The following is a 16,449-nucleotide window of genomic DNA, read 5'->3' as shown; positions in this document are numbered from 1 at the left end:
CCGCAGGGAACTGATTGGAGACTATATAGTTGAATCAAACAAGAATTTATTAACTGACAAGAATTTTAGACTTTCCTCCCGAGTCTTACTACAAAGTCTTTATGAGAAGTAAAGTCTTTGAGAGATAGACACAGTTCTGGCTGAACTGAGGCTCTTGAATCTTTATTTCTTCTTATTGTCTCTTTCTTATATGGTGTTTAACTGTCTCTAAGATGGACCCGAACATCTCCGACTGAACTGGAATACAGCTTCGACTGGGCATGCTATTTTGTAAATCCTCCAGTCTTCCTCTCTCTTCACCTTCCAGTCACAAAAAGGCTGACTCTACCAAGAATCAGAAGTGCCTTGCTAAAGGTTCTGCCTGAGGGGACTCTTAAAGGGGCAGGGCAATGGGGGCTTCAAATGCAAAGAGGCTATTTAGACTGATTCCCCAGGTAGAATCTTCTCTCCTATAATTTGAACTCATTGCTCCTAGTTTCAAGGGCAGCAAAAAGAAAAGCCCTCTTCCTTATGATACCATTTCACATATTTTACATGGCAATCATGTCTCCTCTCAACCTTCTCTTCTGCAGGCTAAACATGCCCAGTTCTTTTAGACGCTCCTCATTGGGTCTGGTCTCCAGACCTTTGATCATTTTAGTTGCTCTCCTCTGGACACCTTCCAGCTTGTCAATATCTCATTTGAACTGACACAGTATTCCAGGTGAGGTCTAACCAAAGTAGAATGCAAAAGCACCATGACTTCCCTCAATCTACACACTATACTCCTTTTGATGCTGCCCCAAATCCCATTGGATTTTTTAGCTGCTATATCACTACTGCGCCGGGCTGTGGCGCAGCTGGCTAGTAACCAGCTGCTATAAATCACTACTGACCGAGAGGTCATGAGTTCGAAGCCCGGGTCAAGTTAAGCCTCCGACCATAAAAAAAAAATAGCCCCGGCTTGCTGTTGACCTAGCAGCCCCGAAAGACAGTTGCATCTGTCAAGTAGGGAAAATTTAGGTACGCTTTATGCGGGAGGCTAATTTAACTAATCTACAACACCATAAAACTGCTCACGAGGAAAAGAAGAGGAAGAACAGCCACCAATGGACGGTGAAGCAACAGCTCCCCCTGTGGCCTGAATCGTGAAGCTGGAAAGATGTTAAAAAAATGCCTCTGTGTCTGTCTAAAACTGAATGTTGTTTGTCTGTTGGCATTGAATGTTTGCCATATATGTGTTCATTGTAATCCGCCCTGAGTCCCCTTTGGGGTGAGAAGGGCGGAATATAAATACTGTAAATAAATAAATAAATAAATAAATCACACTGTTGGCTCATGTTCAACTTGTTGTTCACAAAGACTCCAAGGTCTTTCTCACATGGATTGCTTTCAAGCCAGGCTTTACCCATCCTGTATCTTTGCATTTCATTTTTTCTGTTTAAATGTAGTATCTTACATCTATCCTTGTTGAAATAGATTTTATTAGTTTTGGTCCATCTCTCTAATCTGTTAAAGTCATTTTGAATTCTGATCCTGTCCTCTGGAGTATTAGTTATCTCTTAATTTGGTGTCATCTGCAAACTTAATAAGTATGGCCTCTAAACCTTCATCTAAGTCATTAATAAAAATGTTGAACAGGACTGGGCCCAGGAGTGAACCCTGTGGCACCCCACTAGTCACTTCTTTCCAGGATGAAGTGGAACCATTGGTAAGCATCCTTTGGGTTCAGCCGCTTAACCAATTGCAGATCCACCTAATAGTAGCATTTCCTAGCCCACATTTTACCAGTTTGCTTGCAAGAAGATCATGGGAGACTTTGTCGAAAGCATTGCTGAAATCAAGATATACTACATCCACAGCATTGCTTGCATCTACCAAGCTTGTAACTCTATATTAATAAAGATTTTTCTATTAATGCTGCTTAAATTAGTATGTGATTTACAACTGATAATGTCTTAGGGTAGAAGAAATATAGTATTAATTTGTTTCTGGATTAAGTCGTTTGCATAAATTAAATCACCAGAAAGCAAAATTTGTCACTATCTCAACTGCCCATTTATCATTCAGATAGTCTTGATAGAGTGGAACATTCTTTATCCCAGAACTAATTCCCAATGGAATATACTAATCCCATTACTAAAGTCCACTATACTAATCCCATACTGCAGTTGGAGGAATAAGAAAGAATCACACGCCCAGTCAGGCTGATCTACACTGCCATGTGATGCAGTTTCAGAAAGCAGATTAAGTGCATTGAGCTGGATTATATAAGTCTGCACAGTCATATAATCTAGTTCAATGCAGTTAAAATGTATTCTGAAAATACATTTTATGCCAGTGTAAATCCAGCCCTACATTGTGGTGGAAGTACAATCTGAACCAGAAGCTGCTTGACCATTACTTCACAATAGCTCTTAGTAAACTTTACACGATGCTAGCTCTAAATACTGTTATGGCACAAATTACAATGAACAAAACTGAAGAAAAACGTGGCACTGTAGAGCAACAATTTAATTTCTGCATGCAATTTAACATAGCACTTTAATACTGAAGTCAGAGGAATATTCCATCTGTTGCATTCCTTAGTGATAAAGACATTGGAGACACTCTTGCCAGTTCTGCTATCAAGTGTTTTCATGCATTAGTACCTATGTAGGATCCAGTTAGACCGTGGCAACATCTGCCAAAGTCTTAACGTAGCACCAGATGTGCAAAAGACACCCTCTGTGCCTTTGAAAATGGATCTGAAAATCATACAAGATACTCTTAATAGTTGATGAAAAATCCAGGACCAGTCTAGTTAAAGATATTCACACAGAGTAAAAATAAAACAGACACATTTTTGCACAATTCAAGTTAAAGCATTTTATTTTATTTTATTATTTTAAGTTGATTTTTTTTTAAAAAAAATAAAGTGCTTTTCATAGACGTTGCCTCCAAACACACAGCATCCAGATGTCTTCAGATCCTTGTACTCAACCTACTCACTCACCCTCCCAGAACATACCCAGGGCTGGAAGTCTCTACACTGCTACACTATCTAGATTATCAAAGCAGATAATCTACATTATCAGATTTGAACTAGATTGTATAAATCAGCATTGCAGGTTATCAAAGCAAATAATCTGGATTTTATACAGCAGCATAGAAGGGGCCTAAGAGAAAAGATAACACATTCAAACACCTGCATGAAAGCCTTTATCAGAGGAGCACAAAACTACATCATAAAATGAACATACAGTATATACACAAACACTCTCAAAACATTTCACCAGGTTTTAAACCACCCTTTTCACTGCTTCAAATTAATATTTTTCATATAATTGTTTAACAGTACCTGAGGCAGACCTGAAACCATGATGTTTTATTTTGAAATGCATAACATTTAGTGGGAAGTAGAGGATTTGTCAGTCAATTCTGTAGAGGATTTGTCTGTCATCACCAAAGAGTTGTATTGTTATGTTGTATTGTTTTGATAACCATCAGTTTGTCTCTGTTGTACTGCAATAACCTTTCCACATTTTATGCAACAATTATAAAACCATGTGCCAAGAAAAATAAATGAGAAAAGGAAAGTCTTTGGCTGGATCTACACTGCCATATAATCCAGATTATCAAAGCAGATAATCCACATTATTCCTAGTACAATAGAGTCTCACTTATCCAACACTCGCTTATCCAATGTTCTGGATTATCCAATGCATTTTTGTAAGTCAATGTTTTCAATATATCATGATATTTTGGTGCTAAATTCGTAAATACAGTAATTACTACTTAGCATTACTGTGTATTGAACTACTTTTTCTACCAAATGTGTTGCCTAACATGATGTTTTGGTGCCTAATTTGTAAAATCATAACCTAATTTAATGTTTAATAGGCTTTTCCTTAATCTCTCCTTATTATCCAACATATTCACTTATCCAACATTCTGCCGGCCCATTTACATTGGATAAACGAGACTCTACTGTATTAGTATTAGTATTTATACCGCAGTTTATCTCCTCAACGGGGAACTGGATTATATGAGTTCACACTGCCATATAATCCAGTTCAAAACAGATAATCTGGATTTTATATGGCAGTGTAGATCCAGCCTTTGTTGGGCTCATTTACACCACTCAACAGAAAAGGCTGGCAACATATTAATAAAAATAATAAAAGAATAAAACTTTATTTTTATTCCATCCTATCTCCCTGAAAGGACTCAGGGCGGATTCCAACAAACAACGGCATACATTCAATGCCTTAAAAAAAACCAGGTTAATATTGGCATAAAATCCCAACAAAAATCCCAACATATGAATACAGCATTAAAAACCTAACATCAAATTAAACCTAATATCAGTGAATTGAGTATAACATTAATAACCTAAACCAATATAGTCAGACAGAATTAGGCAGGAATTATATAGTAACATCAAATCTAAATAAACATTCACAGTAATTTAAAAAGCCAACAGAAGTTCAACACAGTTGTGTGGGTTGGATTATGTGGCCTACGGTGGTAAATGGACTGACATAGACTAACAGAACCCAGATACGACATAGTTCTCAATCAGGATCTGGAAGTGGTATCTAGCTTGGACCTTTCCTGCCTTTGGTGATCCTTCCTTACCATCAACCATTACTGTGGGAATCATGTAGCGCTCTAGTCTTCATTACATCACGGCTGGGAAATGGGGCCAAGGTAGACAGTTTTACTACATCTGGGGGAAGACAGGAAAACATATTAGCAGATATGTCCACAGCACCGTTTCTCTCTTAACAGAATCAGGACACAAAGCTTTCAGGATACATATGCATGTACAGTGATACCTTGACTTAGAAGTTTGATTTGTTCTGTGACAGTGCTCTTAACTGAAAGCACTCTTATCTCAAAAACAGTCTGTTCCATTGAAATGCTATTAATCTGTTCCAGTCCTCTGAAAGAACTCCCATTTTTGTTACACTTTTTAAAAGAGAAAATGTACTTTATAAATAACAAATAATGTATAAATGCACATTCACATGGAACAATAAAAAAGAAAGATCAACTTTAAAATGGTAGAAGCACGAAGTGGTGGCAAGGAAGCACAAAGCGCAAAATGAAGAGGAAGAAGCAACATTTTCTTCATACTGCACTCATTTCTCCCTTCCCCCCTCTCTTGCTCTCTCTCCCTCTCTCTCTTCATAAAGCCAAACATACTAGGATTTTTTTTCATGTCAGGAGCGACTTGAGAAACCGTAAGTCGCTTCTGGTGTGAGAGAATTGGCCGTCTGCAAGGACGTTGCCTAGGGGACACCCGGATGTTATGATGTGTTTACTATGCTTGTGGGAGGCCTTTCTCAGCATGGAGCTGGAGCTAATAGAGGGAACTCATCCGCTCTCTCCCAGGGTTGGATTTGAACCAGCAACTTTAAGGTGAGCAACCCAACCTTCAAGTCATCAGTCCTGCCAGCACAAGGGTTTAACCCACTGCACCACACAAAATCAACTAACCCAAAATTCTTCAAAGTGGGTAAGAGCAAAGTGGACAAAAATCCCCCAAAGCGAACAAGAGCACAAGGCATAGAGGCTGCCCCCTTGAAGAACTAAAGCTCTGTACCCTCGTGCTAGAGCTCCCTCTGGCACTAGCTCTTAACTCAAAATGACCCTCGTATGTCAAAGCAAAACAGGACCAAGAGACAGCTCTTAAATCAAAATGCTCTTACATTGAGACATTCTTAAGTAAAGGTTTCACTGTATATGCATACAAATGTTTGGTGTACTATGGTCCCTGGAGCATTTGTTGTGATAACAAAATCTTGTGCTTCCAACAGCCATTCCTCTCCCAACAGTCAACCAATCATATTAACATCCATGAACTGGAGTGAGTTTTGGGAAATGGCATTTGGGTAATGTCTTAGACCTCAAACTTCCCTCCGACCCTCAGCACAAGAGTATAAATGTGATCCCTGGAGATCAACTTCAGAAGGAGCAGCAGAAATGAGGGCAAATCAGAGGATGACAGGAGCCTCATGAGAAAACAAAAGCCCGCTGGGCAGGAGGATTCCTCAAGGAAGGGAGAATGAAAAAATAAACACTCAGAGATCCCAAGACTGTGATGCAGACAGAAATCTGTGCTCAAAGCGTTAAGGAATATTCCCTGCAGCCATAAATTATGCTAAAGCTCAGGAAAGAATCTAGCTGCCAAATGTTTGTGCTCTCCCACCACCCTCCATGAAGGACCCACCACAGTTCTGCAAGACATCATTTGCAATTTCACTGCCATCTCCTTTCTGCGGTTTAGCAGGCTGATCCACATCCGTAACAAACACAAGCTATGCATCTGTTTAAAAATATAATAATGATCACCAGGCATTCTAGCATTGCAAGGAGAGTCATACCTCGGCGGAACCACTGCCAGGAAGGAATTCAGAGTATATATTACAGTGTTCCCTCACTACTTCGCGGTTCACTTTTCGCGGATTCGCTGTTTCGCGGTTTTTTAATAAACTCTAAAAGACTATTATAAATCATAAAAATTTCAATTTACAGCCTAAGGAAGGAAGGAAAAGCCGAAGGGAGAGAAAAGGAGCCCAAGCAGCAACAGGAGGAGGAGGAGGCAATTTATCAACACACGATTGGTTGATATTATTATTATTATTATTATTATTATTATTATTATTATTATTATTATTATTATTATTACATGCATTTATACCCCGCCCTTCTCCCCAAGGGGACTCAGAGGGGCTTACATTCTGCCATGAGGGCCAGCAACAAATATACTATAAAACAAAACAATTAAAACATGATAAAACATGATAAAAACATGATAAAAAGTGTACAAAAATTAAAACGCTGCAAGGCAGCGATATTGCACCATCCTCAGTCATTCACTACTGCTACAATTACAGATTTGCGACCCAATTACATCAGCCAATGAGCTTATTTGCTGAATGCCTGGGCGCAGAGCCAAGTTTTTAATTTTCTTCTAAATCCCAGGAGGGATGGGGTTTGCCGGATATTGCTGGGGAGGGAGTTCCACAGCCGAGGAGCCACCACCGAGAAGGCCCTGTCCCTCGTCCCCACCAGCCGCGCCTGTCCCTACTTCGCGGATTTTCACTTATTGTGGGTGGTCCTGGAACGTAACCCGCGCGATAAGTGAGGGAACACTGTACTTACTACAGGAGCACAAAATTGAACTCCTATCAGGAAAATGAAATCAGGCTACTCACAATGCGATTAAGGAAACAACTTCTTTGATTTAATCCGATGGTGTTCAGACCAAGAACAGTAGCAAGCGAACTTGAAAACACGTTGTCGCCCTTAGTCTTGCATCGACAGTCTCTTATTGAAGAATAAGAGGTTTTTGAATCTTCCTGCTTTGGGGCATCACGTGATCAGGTAGATTCCTACACAGTTCAGAGATTTATTAAAGGAAACATTATTCTGTGAATCCTTTGAGATTGGATCCTAATAGGCAGCCAAAAATGAAATCAGGCATTCATCTATTCTTGGATGCTCAGATGACAAAATGAAACATAGACAAGGAAAGAAAACCCAGAAATTCTATTCAGTCTATAAATCATGTGTTACTACTAAGGTAAAGGTAAAGGTTTCCCCTGACGTTAAGTCCAGTCATGTCTGACTCTGGGGGTTGGTGCTCATCTCCATTTCTAAGCCAAAGAGCCGGCGTTGTCCGTAGACACCTCCAAGGTCATGTGGTCAGCATGACTGCATGGAGTGCCGTTACCTTCCCGCTGGAGCGGTACCTATTGATCTACTCACATTGGCATGTTTTCGAACTGCTAGGTTGGCAGAAGCTGGAGCTAACAGCGGCCGCTCCCGCTGCTCCCGGGGTTTGAACCTGGGACCTTTCGGTCTGCAAGTTCAGCAGCTCTGTGCTTTAACACACTTCGCCACCGGGGTTTTTAAAAATTCAGGAAATATACTTAGGTTCTGCTTTGTGTATTTATTTTGGCTTTTTATTTTTCAGGGTGGAATTGGTGTATTTGTGGCTTTTTCATATAAATTTTACGTTTTTACATAGTTGTTATAAAACGGCTTCTTGTCTTTTCAACAAATCCCTTTAGTCAGATTGATGGTACTGTTTGATTATCCAGGCAGAGGTCACCAGGGGGTGCCAGAGAGAGAAGGATAGTCCATTTTAGCGGGGTGGAGGGTGGGTTGAAAGAGGAAAACCATTTCCCTCTGTTTCCCTATTATTCCCCCCACCCATGTCCCCATTGTAGAAACCACCCCCATTTATAACATGGGAAGTGGGGAGAGGAAATAACCAGAGAAATGCTTTTCCTCCTTCAACTCCTCCCCCCAAAAGGACTATCCTTCTCTCTCTACCGCCCCCTTTTGGCCTCCGCTTGGATAATGGAACAGGACCAGATTGACAAATGCATCAATCTGCAGCAATACGTTAAAACACATGAAGAATACATTAAACATTGTAAGACCAGCAAGTAATATAAAGACAAACTAACAGTTTTTAATGGATTTTCTGTTTGGGCTTTTCTACATACTAGGTCTAAATATTGTGAGTTCTCACCAAATGACTCCTTGGATTTCTCAGGATTTTACCTGTTGTAGCCTTCACATCCATTCACTCCATTCTTTTATTGGGAGAAGGGCTGTTTGTAGCAATTTCTTCACTCTTCACTGAGGCCCCTTCTACACTGCCATATAAAATCCTGATTATCTGCTTTGAACGGGATTATATGGCACTAGCTTTGCCCGGCCATGCATTGCTGTGGCTTATGGGAATCATTTGTTGGCTAGGTGGAATAGCAGTGAATAGCCTTGCAGCCTCAAAGCCTGGCCATTTTCTGGAGTAGCTGGAGTACCACCCTCAATTAAAGAGCCACTTTGAAGCCTGGCTACTTCCTTTGTAGGGGAATCAGTGTTTGGCCAGATTGAATTGTACGGAATAGTCTTGCAGCTTAAAAGCCTGGCTGCTTTCTACATAGGGCATCCTTGCTAGGCCAGGTTGAATGGAACGGAGTAACCTCGTGGTTTCAAAGCCTGGGGATTTTTCACCTAAGGGAAATCTTGGTTGGCCAGGTTGAAAAGCACTGAATAGCCTTGCTGCTTGCAAGCCTGGCCGCTTTGTACCTTGCGGAATCCTTGGTTGGTCATTTTGAATAGCAATTAATAGTCTCTGTGTGGCAGGTATGAATGCTGCAATTAGGCACTTTGATTAGCATTTAATGGCCTTACAGCTTCAAAGCCTGGCAGCTTCCTGCCTGGGGGAATCTTTTGTTGGGAAGTGTTAGCTGGCCCTGATTGTTTCCTTTCTGGAATTCCCAATTTCCCTGCTTTCAGAGTGTCACTCTTTATTTACTGCCCTGGTTTTAGAGATTATATTGTTCTGTATTATTATACCACAGTAATTATTTCATATTATATTTATAATCTTATATTATCTGCTTATATGATTATATGGCAGTGTGGACTCAAGATAATCCAGTTCAAAGCAGATAATACAAGATTATAAATGGGTAATATAGCTGTGTGGAAGGACCTTGAGTCTACACTGCCATATAATCCAGTTCAAATCAGATAATCTGTATTTTATAGGCAGTGTGGATCAGGCCTAAGTGCACTCTGCCTGTGCCCTGGGCACCATTTTGGCTGAGGAAGTTGCTAGGATACGAAGGGGGCGGGGTCTAAAGGCAGCAGGGTGGGGACCTAAAGGCAGCAGAGCCTATCTTTCTAACTGGCAGTTAGGGGGAGAAAGGCTCTTCCTCATCCTCTGTAATTTGGACTATTTTTCCAGGTTTTAATTGAAAGACATATTTTGGGTGACTATGTCTTTTGTGACCAAATTTAGTGTGATTTGGTTCAGTAGTTTTGTTGTTTACTCCATAGTAAAATGAACATTACCTTTATATATATATAGGCTCATCAGAGAATTTTAAAAACAAAAATGAGGAGGGGGCAGGGAGCTATGATTTGCTGTGATGATGCAATAGTTTGAAAGAGGGGGAGTACTTCTCTAAATTTTTATTTTTAAAAAGAATCATACAATTACAGTGCAAAAGTGCTATTTCACAGATTCAGTACAACATTTATAACTCAACAATTAAAAAGAAAATAAAATAAGAGAAGGGTACATATTGTGTGACCAATAAAATAAAATCCACTTGAGGATGGAAATAAAATGTTGCAGTTGCAGCCAAGAATTGCCAGAATATTATCTGGGACAACAGATGTTGATATATTAGAAATCCCTAACAACTAGAGTTGTACAGTTGGTCTGCCACATTTGCAGATTTTATGTTGGCAGAATTTCTTATTCATGGATTTGATTACTATATTTATTCTATGAATCTCTAGATCCTCCAGTGTGAACCTATGGTCAACGTCTGGAGCATGTTAATCATACAGTTGTGCTAGGGAACATAGGACCTATCTACACTGCCATATAATGCAGTTTCATATTGCAGTTTAACTACATTGAACTGCATTATATGGTCAGTGTAGACTCAGGTTGGATCAACACTGTTAAATAATGGAGTTTGAACTGAATTATATCAATTAACTGCACTAAATTGCATTTTATAGGGCAAGGTATTTCTAACAATAAGTTTACACTGAACATATAATGCACTTCCAACTGCATTATTTGTCAGTGTAGATTCAGGTTCAGATAATGCAGTTCAATGCAGATAAAGTGCAATATGAAACTGTATTCTATGGCAGTGTAGATTTTTTTTTTCCGTGTCAGGAGCAACCGGAGTTGCTTCTGGAGTGAGAGAATTAGCCGTCTGCAAGGACGTTGCCCAGGGGATGCGCGGATGTTTTTAATGTTTTACCATCCTTGTGGGAGGCTTCTCTCATGTCCCCGCATGGAGCTGGAGCTGATAGAGGGAGCTCATCTGCGCTCTCCCCGGGTGGGATTCGAACCTGGCAGCCTTCAGGTCAGCAACCCAACCTTCAAGTTACAAGGCTTTTATCCCCTAGGCCATCGGAGGCTCCTTGGCAGTGTAGAGTGGTTTCCTTGCAGGTTAAAATAACAAGTTTTTTTTAAAAAAAAAACTTAAAAACAATATATTATTTTTAGCAATATAAGTGACATTACAGTATACAATTTGTAAAGTCAGTAATTTTCCAATGCATCACTCATCCCACCTGTACACCATTAAAATAACATCAAATAGGAGGTCTTTTTTCATTCACAGTTTTTCCATTCTTGTGAGAATCCTAAAAGCCAAACCACAGCCTCTCCTTCCCCACTGTTTTTTTTATTTTTTGGCCTGTATTACTCTGCAAAGCACTGTATTACTACAGCGCTGCTGCTGTAGATATAATATACCAATATATGCAATTTCGTCAGATGTACTTGACAATCCCACCAATTGGAAGTAATATTTGGGAGTAAATGTAATGTATTCTTTAAAAGTAAGTTTGATAGAAACTCCAGTTCAAAATAACAGGAAGTAGCAAGCTATAGATGGAAGTCTGGTGAACTGAGCTTCTCTCTGGGCCAGCTGAACAAACTGCATTTATGGAGGGTGCAAGGTCTCACTGCTCCCAGGACCAGCTCAAGGGAAAAGCAAGGCTTGCTCACAAACATCCTCTCATTTAATCTTTTCATCATAAGGTGCATGCAAAGAACATTTAGTGTTTGCTTTCATAACATGTGGAATTATTATTATTATTAATAATAATAATAATAATAATAATAATAATAATAATAATAACAACTTTATTTTTGTACCGTGCCTCCATCTCCCCAAGGGGACTTGGAGCGGCTTACGTGGGGATGAGCCTGGTCAGCATCGTAAAATAGAAACACATGAAAATACATACGCAATATTATAAAACAACATAGCAATTATAAAACAACAACAATTATAACAACATAGCAGTTTATTTTATTTATTTATTTATTTAATTTATATCCGGCTCTTCTCCCCAGGGGGACCCAGAGCAGTTTTACACAATGCCACATACAATACAACAAGCAGTAAAAACCAAACATAAAACATGAACAAAAGCCGGTATCCAAATCAAATTAAAACAATTAAAACCGTGTGACCATTACAAAAGGGGAAATTTCGAGCCAAAGTCAGAGCCAGTCCGCATTCGAATCAATATTAATTCATAGAATCTATCAAAATCCATCAGTTGTGACAAAATAAAAATAGCCCATGAGCCTGAAATAAAGTCCGTTTCTAGGCCTGGATGGGCGGGCTGGTGCAACTCACTTTTGAAAATAGGGCTAATGGATAAAGTGCATAAGTCCGATGAGTAGGGGTGAACGATATAAGATGGGGAATATTATTTTTGGGTAGAGGACAATAGTAAAGTGCAAAAAACAATATTCATGTTTTCCACCAATAACCCCCCCCCCCAACCTCATATGCAAATAAACAAAAAGAATATTCTGTCAATTTGGCATCAAGCAGTAGACTTCACAGTGTGCTGAGTTTAGTCCAGAGGCGGTCCAACCATAAGGCGAAATAGGCATTTGCCTGTGGCACCATCGTCCCGGGGGCACCATCGTCCTGGGAGGAGGGCACCACTCTCCACCTCCTTCTCTTTCGGGCCTTCCAGCGGCCGCGCTGGGCCTTCCGGCCAGCGCAGACCCACCTTCGCACCACGCAAGCCCACCTTTGGGGCCTTCAGAGATTGTGAGGTCTGTAGGAACTTGGAAGCTAGGTATGTGGGGTTTATATATCTGTAGAAGGTCCAGGGTGGGAGAAAGAACTTTTCTTTGAAGCAGGTGTGAATGTTGTAATTAATCACCTTGATTAGCATTTAATGGCCCTGTGGCTTCAAGGCCTGGCTTCTTCTTGCCTGGGAGAATCTTTTTTTGGGAGGAGTTAGCTGTCCCTGATTGTTTACTGTCTGGATTTCTTCTGTTTTCAGAGTGTTGTTCTTTATTTATTGTCCTGATTTTAGAGGTTTTTTTTTAATACTGAGGGCTATCTGGGTTATCTAAGTCCACACTGCCCTATATCCATGTTCAATGTTTAGTGCTAAATTTGCAAATATAGTAATTCCTACATAACATTACCATGTATTGAACTGCTTTTTCTATTGATTTGTTGTAAAACATGATGTTTTGGTGTTTAATTTTTAAAATAATAATGTAATTTGATGTTTTATAGGCTTTTCCTTTATACTTCCTTATTATCCAACATTTTCGCTTATCCAACGCTTTTATTTTTCAGTGATTGGTTTGGGGGGGGGGCGCCAAAATTCTGTTCGCCTACACTTGAAAAATACCTAGGGCCGGCTCTGGTTTAGTCATTCCATTTGTTACAATGTCAAGCATCAATGTTCTTGTCCAAATCACATGCAGAGTTTCTTGTTTTAATTGTAACAGAACATGATGTCACATCAGTCCATGAACTAACAAGCTTATCTGAAATTTTGTATATGTGCTTTTAGGTCACCTGCCAACTTATGGAAACTCTGTGGATTTCCATCCCGATAAAACTGAAGGAAGGGACTGTCTTCTCATTTCCCTTTTCCTGGCAGTTGGCCTAGATTTTAATGCTATAATTTTCACATACCCAAAGGAACCAAAAGCAATTTCTCCATAATGATGCATTCCCGAGTGCAATAATTATCATTATTGGTGTTGTTGTCAGAAACTGTTTTCAATTAATCTGTTTTAATATTCTTGTTTGTTTACATGTATTGTTCATTACATTACATTAATTCTGTTTTACTCAAATCAAAAGTGGTCTTTCAACAAATGTAGGGGATACTCTAAATAGGCCCTGGGAATTGCAGTCTCCTGCTTATACAAAATCTTGAGCAAAGAGCTCTGCACTGCATGCCTCATGAACCCTGATTGTTCCAGGAACAAAAGGATTGCACTGGCCTGAAAATAGGACATTATCAAATCATGTCATAAATTACCAGCCATTCCAACAATAATATACCATATTGTTCTCAAATCACCAGTGTAAACATGGATGAAGGAGCCCAGTAAAACTCCACAGCTTCATTTCGGATGAATTAGATCATAACTGAGTGCAAGATTACTTTCTTACAGTGTTCAGCTAGGAACTCTCTAAATGTATTGCCTTAAGATGGGATTAACCAGTTTCAGATCATGGAGCCTGGCAATTTAGACAAAACAAAAAAGATGTACACAGGATGAAGCTATGTCAGCAGTTCCTCAGCTGCCCACTGGCCACCATTATTGGTCCAAACACGGAGGTGTCAGTCCCAGCAAATAGTTCCCTGGTATCCTAAAAGGTTTGTTTTAGAAATCCGCAAAATGGATTTGGGACATCTGCTGGAAGTTTTCCTTTTAAATTTGTTTATTAACTCTCCAAGATGCACTGGACCTCATAAGTACTGGTGCGGATATACGAATGTGCACACAAGCAGATATTTAGTCATTATCTCTCCTAACCCTCTTGCTGCCTTTAGGTTTTCCCTCTTAAATCACACTTCCCTTTGGGGTCACTTTCCGAACCACTGTGTAAATTCAAGCTCTGTTTAATTTCATACACATCAGAACAAATGAATGATTGCAGAGAATTGCTTTCTATTTGTGCTTCCATTTAGCCACCTGTGTGTTCATGGCTCCATCTGTTTACAGCCCTCATCAGCTGTTTCAGGATTTTAAAATGCACACATGCTCTGGAGCATTCCACACCAGCGTATCACAACAAAGTCCCGTTTTTTTCATGTGTGCAGGGATATACAGTGATGAAAATATGCACATTTTCAGCCAATTCTGGATTTTAAGCTCACCTTTCAAACCTGTGTTTTGCAATTCAGCACAAATTTTTGGCAAGCGTCATCCAGCCACCCTCTACTTTTATCCAGGTTTCTCTCTGATTTTAGGGCCTGTATAGAAGGGCCCCTAGTGTCTCTAGTCCAATATTCAAATTACTATATGTAATTAATCTTACCTGTTAGGCCGGAAAGGGAGCCTGAATAACAGTAGGGCAGGCCTCCATTTTGGGAGAGAATGCCAGGGAGTGTAACACTGGGAACCAACACAACAGCCAATAACAATATAATATCTTTATTAAAGCAATAAAAGTTCCAAATGGAAATAAGCAGTTATATAGAAGTAGCAATTGACCATCCAGGAAAGATCAATTTTAGTCCAATAATATAAAGTCTTATGTTCAGTATTAGAGTTCAAAATCCAATATCTGAAACACACTCAAACTCCGCCTGAGTTTTGAGTGGCGAAATAAGCAGAGAGCAAGAAGAGTCCTTTAGAACTGTGTTGACTCATATCCTCCAATATATGAAAGCCAGGTCACCTGTAGCCAAGCAAGATCAGAGAGTTGCCAAAATGGCAAAGGTTATTAATGTGGAAGATCACACGGCATTAAAAAGCATGCAGCAATTTGCTTTTGCCTGAACCTACTGGGAAGGACAAGATTCTGGACCATCCAGCTCCCTGCCGAGCTAATTGAGTGCAAATTCCTTTTTCACTTTTAATTCAGTGTACACAACAATGAAAGTAAACGGAAGGTGAAGGAGTAAATTTGAAAGAGGATAGGGAACTAGGACATTTTAAAAGCATAAGAAAGTAGGAAAATGGAGGACTAATCAGGACTATCCCTGCCAAATTGGGATAGTGGGAAGGTATGCCTGCCACTATCCCAATGATTCCTGTTCTCACCCACTTTGTATTGGCCCTGCCTCAATTCCAAAAGGAAACTAAAGCACACAAGGTAAAGTAGTAAGCCAAGGGAGGTTGTTTTTCTCTACCCTTGCATACTTTACAGTTAAATATAACAATCATATTAGCCAGAACTGGATTATTTGACTATCATGTGACACTCTTGGACTCTGAACTGTTAATTAACGGATGAAACCATGCATGAACCTACTGTAGCATATTTGAAGACTATGGCATTTCAATACATAAAGCACCAGAAGGTGTTTTTTTAAAGCCTTCCTTGCACAGATGGTATTACCAGCAGAAGCAAAGCTAGAATATACTTCTCTCATGTGTAAGCACATGTATGTGTGTAAGTACAAACACACACATATTGGCTTGCTTAGTGAAGATAAACAGCCCCTCATCTAACCAACGGAAGGAAGAGTATTACTTTCTCATTTTCTGGAGCCAACATTATGTGTCACATGAACTTTCACCTTGTTTTATATAATCCTTTAATCTAATTACGTTCTTGTACTGCAAAACAGATCTTTGTAAGCCTTTTTACCCTACACAAGAATCCTGTTATACATCACACTAAAAGGAACTGGTTTTTATGTTACACTAGCTTAGGTACCCAGCAAAGCTCAGGTTATTTATATATTTTTAATGCTTTTTAATGTTTGTATAATATATTTTTACTGATTACTGTTAATGGTTTTAAATGTGTTGTTAATTTTATTGATTGTTTGGCATTGAATCTTGCCGGGTGTTGTAAGCCGTTTTGAGTCCCCTCAGGTGAGAAAGGCGGGGTAAAAATGTTGTAAATAAAATAAAATATTTGAAAGGGGCCTTGTTTGCTTTTGGATGTAGGAGATCCTTCATTGGCGGGGTTC

This window comes from Anolis carolinensis, chromosome 4 (genome assembly GCF_035594765.1).
Source record: "Anolis carolinensis isolate JA03-04 chromosome 4, rAnoCar3.1.pri, whole genome shotgun sequence".
Lineage (NCBI taxonomy): Eukaryota > Metazoa > Chordata > Lepidosauria > Squamata > Dactyloidae > Anolis > Anolis carolinensis.
This window is presented reverse-complemented; position numbering follows the sequence as displayed.